Consider the following 9,616-nt stretch of genomic DNA (forward strand, 5'->3'; position numbering starts at 1 on the left):
TGAAAGGTATAGGTTATTGTTAGTCAGGGCCATTCTTTTGTAGGGATTATTGCAAGTAAGATTGCGTTGCGCTAAAAATATTGTGTGTCAGTTTAGTGATGATCAGAATAAGTATAGAGAGGAATGTCTGAGTACGTTCAGTTTTGCTCAACTGTTTGTAAATCAAATAACGCAAGAGTTTTTCCAGCACTGTCATTAATAATTTTTCAAAGGGGACATTGCAAGTCGTTGGACGAGCGTCTGTCACCATCTCAACAAGGTCGCTCCAGCCTGTCCAACCTCTCGCGCGCCACCCGGCCTCATACACTGTGATACCATCGGTGACCATGCAGCTCGTTAGAACGAAATTACTATGAAATGACAACCCTAAGCTGCTTACAGACGTTGACAGATGTCAACGGGGACAGATGAAAATGTGTGCCCCGACCGGGACTCGAACCCGGGATCTCCTGCTTACGTGGCAGACGCTCTATCCATCTGAGCCACCGAGGACACAGAACATAGCGCGACTGCAGGGATTTATCTCTGGCACGCCTCCCGCGAGACTCACATTCTCCACGTATTGTCCCGCAGTACATTCGTAGGGCACCCGCCCATAATACTCATTACTCGTGGCGCTTTGCCCATTCCCGTAAGAGTTGGGGCACTGTTTGTGCATCCGCACAGAAGAAGATGGTCAAATGGCTGGTGAGCCTTAACTATATATATACGAATGTAGTGCGGTACAATACGTTGAGAATGTGAGTCTCGCGGGAGGCGTGCCAGAGATAAATCGCTGCAGTCGCACTATCCTCTGTGTCCTCGGTGGCTCAGATGGATAGAGCGTCTGCCATGTAAGCAGGAGATCCCGGGTTCGAGTCCCGGTCGGGGCACACATTTCATCTGCCCCCGTTGACTTATGTCAACGTCTGTAAGCAGCTAAGGGTTGTCATTTCATAGTAATCTCACACACTGTGACTCCGCAATGTTAGCACGTACGGACACTCTCATTCTAGGTGATCGACTGATCACAATCAAAGACATCTCTGCCCAATTGGACTTCTCTGTTGATACTGTTGACACATTCGTCTACCAGTTGGGGTAACCAAAGTTGTGTGCCCTTTGGGTTCCTCGCTGTATAACAGAAGACCATAAAGAGCATCGAAGGACTGTTTGTGTGTAACTGCCTGCACGTGATGAGGCTGATCGTGAAAATTACTTGTCGAACATCGTCGAACATGGGTTCATCACTTGGAAATGATAACAAAAACGGCAATCGCGGAGTGGCGCCACACCTGGTCAGCACCGAAGAAAAAGTTCAAAGCCACACCCTCAGCCGGTAAAGTTATGGCGAAGGTCTTCTGGAATTCTGAAGAGGCTATTCTGTTTGATGTTCTCCCTCATGGTGCAACTACACTACTGGCCATTAAAATTGCTACCCCACGAAGATGACGTGCTACCGACGCGAAATTTAACCGAAAGGAAGAAGATGCTGTGATTTGCAAATGATTAGCTTTTCAGAGCATTTACACAAGGTTGGCGCCGGTGGCGACACCTACAACGAGCTGACTTGAGGAAAGTTTCCACCCGATTTCTCATACACAAATAGCAGTTGATCGGCGTTGCCTGGTGAAACGTCGTTGTGATGCCTCGTGTAAGGAGGAGAAATGCGTACCATTACGTTTCCGACTTTGACATAGGTCGGATTATAGCCTATCGTGATTGCGGTTTATCGTATCGTGACACTGCTACTCGCGTTGGTCGAGATCCAATGACTGTTAGCAGAATATGGAATTCGTGGGTTCAGGAGGGTAATACGGAACGCCGTGCTCGATCCCAACGGGCTTGTATCACTAGCAGTCGAGATGACAGGCATTTTAGCCGCATGGCTGTAACGGATCGTGCAGCCACGTCTCGATCTCTGAGTCAACAGATGGGGACGTTTGCAAGACAACAACCATGTGCACGAACAGTTCGATGACGTTTGCAGCAGCATGGACTATCAGCTCAGAGACCATGGCTGCGGTTAGCCTTGACGCTGCAACAGAGGCAGGAGCGCCTGCGATGGTGTACTCAACGACGAACCTGGGTGCACGAATGGCAAAACGTTATTTTTTCGGATGGATTCAGGTTCTGTTTACAGCATCATGATGGTCGCATCCGTGTTTGGCGACATCGCGGTGAACGCACATTGGAAGCGTGTATTTGTCATCGCCATACTGGCGTATCACCCGGCTTGATGGTACGGGGTGCCATTGGCTACACGTCTCGGTCACCTCTTGTTCGCATTGACGGCACTTTTAACAGTGGACGTACATTTCAGATGTGTTACGACCCGTGGCTCTATCATTCTATCTCTGCGAAACCCTACATTTCAGCAGGATAATGCATGACCGCATGTTGCAGGTCCTGTACGGGCCTTTCTGGATACAGAAAATGTTCGACTGCTGTCCTGGCCAGCACTTTCTCCAAATCTCTCACCAACTGAAAACGTCTGGTCAATGGTGGCCGAGCAACTGGCTCGTCATAATACGCGACTCACTACTCTTGATGTACTGTGGTATCGTGTTGAAGCTGTATGGGCAGCTGTACCTGTACTCGCCATCCAAACTCTGTCTGACTCAATGTCCAGGCGTATGAAGGCCGTTATTACGGCCAGAGGTGGTTGTTTTGGGTACTGATTTCTCAGGATCTATGCACCCAAATTGCGTGAAAATGTCAGTCCTAGTATAATATATTTGTCCAATGAATACCCGTTTATCATCTGCATTTCTTCTTGGTGTAGCAATTTTAATGGCCAGTAGTGTATCAATTCGGAAGTGTATTCTGCTACTCCAGGAAATTGAAGGAATGACTTCATCGTGTTCGTCACTTCAAAAATGCAAACAAACTTCTCCTTCTACATGACAACACAAGGCCTAACACAAGTCTGCGCATCCGAGACGAGCTCTTGGACTGTAATGCTCATCCATCCAATAGCCCGGATCTTGCACCTTCCGACTTCCATCTGTTTGGCCAAATGAAGGATGCACACCACAGGAAGCGGTAAATGAATGATGGGGAGGTTACTGGTTCAGCAAAACGTTGGTTCCGACGTAGACCAGTAGAGTGGTAGAGCATTAAGGTGGCATTACACAGTCGCATTGAACGGAGATTATGTTGAAATACTGTATAAGATTTCGTAGCCAAAAGAATCTGGAGTAATGTGGTGGACTGGAAACCTGAATAAAACCAAACTGATTTCAGAAAAAAATGTGTTGCAATACATACAGAACTCCCCTCGTATATTCAACTTTTTCAGGCATATCAAAAATCAAATGGTTCAAATGGCTCTGAGCACCATGGGACTCAACTGAGGTCATTAGTCGCCTAGAACTTAGAACTAGTTAAACCTAACTAACCTAAGGACATGACACACATCCATGCCCGAGGCAGGATTCGAACCTGCGACCGTAGCAGTCGCGCGGTTCCGGACTGAAGCGCCTTGACCACCGCGACCGGCTTTTCAGGCATACTGGACATGTTATGGTATTACAGTTTCAGAAGAAAAAAAAAGAAAAATAATTCACATATACGGGTATTTACATACTTACAGGTCTAGTCTGACGAGGATAGAACAGATAGTAGGCCGTGGCCTTATAGTAGGAACGATCAGTGCATTTGTGAGGTCGTGCTGAAAAGTAATGCCTCCGATTTTTTATCTGAAAACTCTTAACACTTTTTAAATGACACATAAGTAATTAACAGCTGCATCTTAATTCTTCATGTCTACATACTTTTTTCTCAACATAGGCATCCTAGTGACAAACACATTTCTCCCATCAAGAGACCAGTTTGTCATTACCTTCAACGTACGATGTTTGACTTTGTTGATGGAGTCACAACCTCATCTCTGTTTGTACCGACCATCACAGTAGTAGTTAAGTCATGGAAGGTGTCCTTTAAGTTTAGGAAACGGAGAAAAATCAGATGGGGCCAAGTCAGGAGTGTCTGGAGCACGATCGATGACAGTGAACTCAAGGCGTCAGGTTGTTGCAGATGTCGTAGCGCTCGTGCGTGGTCTGCCAATGACATGCTGAAGGAGAGGGTGCTTCATGTGTGGACGAACTCTTCGAATTCGAAACTCAATGACAGCACGATGTTTATCACGTACCGACACAGCGAGTTACACGCCGCCATGTTACATGTTACAATTCGGAGTCCTGTACCGGCAGAGGAGTGCAAATGTGTAGACGAGAAGAATACACTTGTAGACTGTCAATAACCTTTGGTTTATTGAAAAAGCTTTAAGAGTTTTTAGTTAAAAAAATTCGGGAGTATTAGTTTCAACCGCGAGCCCGTAATTTAGGGACATTACAATGATTGGATTAAAGTTTGCAAATACTAGAGCAGAATATTTGAAACGGAGCAACCTTATTCGGTTTATCCGTTGTGCACAAGATTTTTTTCTTAATTTAGTAAAAAAAATCAGACTAAAATTTCTTAACATACTACAGCAGAATTTTAAAAAAATTGGTATTTTTTGCCTTAATTGCGTCCATGTCGCACTATCTGTTTTTTGATGGCACATAAATACATTTGCAAATGTGATTTATTCTCTTTGGCGACAAGGCTCATTTTAGTTGTTTTCTATCGAAAAGCCGGCCGGGGTGGCCGAGCGGTTCTAGGCGCTACAGTCTGTAACCGCGCGACCGTTACGGTCGCAGGATCGAATCCTGCCCCGGGCATGGATGTGTGTGATGTCCTTAGGTTAGTTAGGTTTAAGTAGTTCTAAGTTCTAGGAGCCTGATGATCTCAGAAGTTAAGTCCCATAGTGCTCAGAGCCATTTGAACCATCAATCGAAAATACACTCCTGGAAATTGAAATAAGAACACCGTGAATTCATTGTCCCAGGAAGGGGAAACTTTATTGACACATTCCTGGGGTCAGATACATCACATGATCACACTGACAGAACCACAGGCACATAGACACAGGCAACAGAGCATGCACAATGTCGGCACTAGTACAGTGTATATCCACCTGTCGCAGCAATGCAGGCTGCTATTCTCCCATGGAGACGATCGTAGAGATGCTGGATGTAGTCCTGTGGAACGGCTTGCCATGCCATTTCCACCTGGCGCCTCAGTTGGACCAGCGTTCGTGCTGGACGTGCAGACCGCGTGAGACGACGCTTCATCCAGTCCCAAACATGCTCAATGGGGGACAGATCCGGAGATCTTGCTGGCCAGGGTAGTTGACTTACACCTTCTAGAGCACGTTGGGTGGCACGGGATACATGCGGACGTGCATTGTCCTGTTGGAACAGCAAGTTCCCTTGCCGGTCTATGAATGGTAGAACGATGGGTTCGATGACGGTTTGGATGTACCGTGCACTATTCAGTGTCCCCTCGACGATCACCAGTGGTGTACGGCCAGTGTAGGAGATCGCTCCCCACACCATGATGCCGGGTGTTGGCCCTGTGTGCCTCGGTCGTATGCAGTCCTGATTGTGGCGCTCACCTGCACGGCGCCAAACACGCATACGACCATCATTGGTACCAAGGCAGAAGCGACTGTCATCGCTGAAGACGACACGTCTCCATTCGTCCCTCCATTCACGCCTGTCGCGACACCACTGGAGGCGGGCTGGACGATGTTGGGGCGTGAGCGGAAGACGGCCTAACGGTGTGCGGGACCGTAGCCCAGCTTCATGGAGACGGTTGCGAATGGTCCTCGCCGATACCCCAGGAGCAACAGTGTCCCTAATTTGCTGGGAAGTGGCGGTGCGGTCCCCTACGGCACTGCGTAGGATCCTACGGTCTTGGCGTGCATCCGTGCGTCGCTGCGGTCCGGTCCCAGGTCGACGGGCACGTGCACCTTCTGCCGACCACTGGCGACAACATCGATGTACTGTGGAGACCTCACGCCCCACGTGTTGAGCAATTCGGCGGTACGTCCACCCGGCCTCCCGCATGCCCACTATACGCCCTCGCTCAAAGTCCGTCAACTGCACATACGGTTCACGTCCACGCTGTCGCGGCATGCTACCAGTGTTAAAGACTGCGATGGAGCTCCGTATGCCACGGCAAACTGGCTGACACTGACGGCGGCGGTGCACAAATGCTGCGCAGCTAGCGCCATTCGACGGCCAACACCGCGGTTCCTGGTGTGTCCGCTGTGCCGTGCGTGTGATCATTGCTTGTACAGCCCTCTCGCAGTGTCCGGAGCAAGTATGGTGGGTCTGACACACCGGTGTCAATGTGTTCTTTTTTCCATTTCCAGGAGTGTATATGACTCTATTAATAGCTACAAAAAATAAGATTCGATGCTAGTATAAACAACTTATTACTTATATGCAAGTACTTTTTAGCTTAACATAAAGTTAATATCATACCTTACTTACCCACTACGGACGCTACGCCTGGGTTACTCTCTCCCTCGTCCTCACCGTCTCTCCTCCAACACTTCTGCTCGGTTTAGCTCTCACGATTCCTTCCAAGTCATCTGCAACTTAGTGCGAGGATACAGCTGCAGGCAGTGAATGGGACCTAAATAAGCTAACGTTTCATATATACTGGTGACTGTTACGTGAGACGATAGAGAGTTTTTAGGAAAAAAATGTGGAACTGACAAGTATCCAGTGCAAGAGGCCCTTTTGTAAACGTTGATGCGCACACACCGCTTACATGACTGCACCTAGATATATGAGTGCTTATCAAGGCTCGTATCACCTACCCAGGTCTCATATTCACTTACTGCGTCCACTCTTCTCCTCAGTACCCCTCTCCCCGCAATCATTGCTCTGTCCAGTGAGTTGATATCTTTCACGGGACAGCTACATACTCTGTCTCTGTTTTCTGAACATTGCTGAATGTTTATCTAACTCAAGGTAGGAAGTGTAGAATGAACAACAGAAGATGGTTCTCGATTCATTTTGATGTCAGATTATGAGTAGCCAGTATGTCGAGTCTGATAACCGGCCCTTTCACGGCTGTTATGGAAGGAGCGACAATTCGGGAACATGTATAGTTAAATTAATCTGTGGCGGCCGAACTCGATTCTTATCGGAATTACACAAATACGTACAATGTTTAGGCTCAAAAGATACATGGGGCCAGCGACAACTCATGCGTAGTAACCGCCAGCTCGACACACAGTTTCCTGGTTCTCCATTAACACGGCCGCCTGTTAAAATTATAAACACGAAGTCTGTCAGTCACAAAATCACAGCCTTCCCAAAATACAGCATACTGATGAAACAAAAGAAAGAAAAATAAGTAAAGCTGGTTCCTATCCGTGTGACGCGTAACACAGAACGCTTCCCTCTACACTCTCAGATAAAAAATAAAAAAAGACGCACCACGAAGGAATTACCCGAATAGGACGGAAATCGGTAGGTGTGATGAGCATGTACCGACAAACAAATTACAACAATTTCAGAGAAAATGGATGATTTATTGAAGAGAAAGAGCTTCACAAATTGAGCAAGTCAAAGTGCCACAGTAGCACGCCACTAGAGGTGCCAAATCAAAATGGCACAATATGCACCTTAGATAAAGGGGTGTATAATACTATAATTCGTTTTCTGCACTTGAAGGGAAACAACGCTGCAACAATTCATGCAGGGTTGGTGGAAGTGTACTGCAACAATACACCATAATATGACACAATGATTAGGTGATGCAGACGCTTCCAGTGAGGTCAAAAAAGTCGAACTGACACAGAACAAAGTGGCAGGCCGTCTCTCTGTGAAGAACCGAGAATCTCTTGAGTAGAGGAGGCCCTGGCGCTCGAAGACCGGTTTATCACAATCGAGGTGAAAGTTGAAAAGGTGAAAATCAGTTTTCAACAACTCGCTGACATTCTGAATCAAAGATCACCGCCCGCTGGGTTCCGCGACTGCTCATGACAATTTAAAAAGCCCGTCGAACTGAGGCAACAGGAGAAATGTAGCTATGTCAGGCCAATCCAAATGACATCTTTAGTTGCTTAATTACCACGGATGCGTACTGGGTATATCGCTATGACCCAAAGACAACGAAGCAGTTCATGTATTCGCAACCAGAGTTGCGTTGTACCAAAACTATGGCTCGGTAGTCTTGGTACACTACATAAATGCCGTAGGAAATGGTAGGATTACCGGTACTGCTGGTAGCATTTGGAGGGAAAGAAACACAAATGAATGTGTAAGAGACAAACTGGGTGCCGAAGATTTCTCTTTGTTTTTATGACTGTCTGGTTGTTTGTTTTGCACATAACTAGAACAACACATCATTCGATGTTAGTCCTCTGTGTTTTATATTCTTACAGAATGTAAATTACAATTTATAAGTAATACAAATTAGTTGTTTGCGTAACGTCTGTGCTTTTATGTTACCATACGTAACCAAAGCAGTTAGTTTTGATGTAAGTGCATTGTACGATGTTATTTGTACTCATTATGCTCATCATGATGCACAAAGGAAAAAATTTCCTGTTATTATTGATAAATGCGAACCGAAACATGTTTTATATAAGTTCGACAAAGTACTGAACGGATGTTTGATAAATTTTTGTTTTACTTTTTTTTTTAATTTTACCGCTTTTTGAGGAAATGGCGTTTTCTAGCGCTATATGATAAATATGTACTGGTTTCTTTATTTTTACTACAACATCCTTCTGTTTCATGTAACAAATCAACAATTTTCGAATAAAGCCTGCAGTTTTGCTGTAAGTTCTGCTTTCTTTTAACTAATACACAGGAGGATAACTATGTAGAACGAAAATGTTCCGTAGATTTCACAGACCTTTTATATATCTCCACTCAGTTTCTAGACCGTTCATCTCCTCTCGTTTTTAGGAGAATCTAGTAAAATATCGGTACTGATCGCATACGCAAGAAAGCGATCGTTATCAGATAACGCCCAATAGATATACAACATACCTAATGTACTGTAAACAGGGGTACGACATTAATTGACTAAAGCTACAAGGAAAACTACAGTAGCCTACACTTACTTTTGATAGTCTACGGTAGCCTACGGTAGTTTTGCAACTCAAGCGGCAACAGATAGATTCACCACCGCCGAAAATGACCCAAAACCCAACCAAAATTGGCTAAGATGGGGTAGAGAGATCTTTTTGGGTCTGCTGAGGTGTGGTGATAACAGATTATTGCTCGTAAGTGGCAGACTGTCACAGGAGCATACTACCGAAATCTCCTGACGAGGTTATAAAGGCTGTAGGGCACCCAAAGGCTTCTATAGCCTTCCTTGGACGAAGAGACCATTGTGTGGCAGACGTTTCCAGAACTACGACGAGGTAATTTTCTTGGTGGAGCCTCACCTGAACAGCCAAAATGCAATCTTCCAAAACTAAGATATCCACCAAGTAATTCAGTGTGTCGCATTGAAGTATGAATATGTAGAGAACTACTATCAGTGTGACAAACTCTTATCGTCGCAGTGAAAGATGGCCATATATAGGTGGACTAGACATTTATTTGCGGATAGTTTCAGAATGAGTAGAAATTTCATATTAGGAGAGCGACGCATTTGTGTGTGACATCTGTGGAATAGTTGACTTAGTGCAGTTACAGTGTATCACTGAACTTGTGTATCTTTGGCTCACTGCTAGAGCGGAGAGTAGTCCAGTGCTGGACATGGAGTAAGCTGG

The 9,616-nt window shown here is 45.8% G+C and overlaps 1 non-coding gene across 1 annotated transcript; it reads right to left on the reverse strand.

Moving 5' to 3' along the window:
* Positions 1-418: 418 nt before the first annotated feature.
* On the reverse strand, positions 419-492 carry Trnat-cgu (transfer RNA threonine (anticodon CGU)). The gene has a single exon. It is a non-coding gene; the product is annotated as a tRNA-Thr (tRNA).
* Between the last annotated feature and the right edge of the window lie 9,124 nt (positions 493-9,616).

The sequence above is a fragment of the Schistocerca nitens genome, chromosome 3 (assembly GCF_023898315.1).
Source record: "Schistocerca nitens isolate TAMUIC-IGC-003100 chromosome 3, iqSchNite1.1, whole genome shotgun sequence".
NCBI lineage: Eukaryota > Metazoa > Arthropoda > Insecta > Orthoptera > Acrididae > Schistocerca > Schistocerca nitens.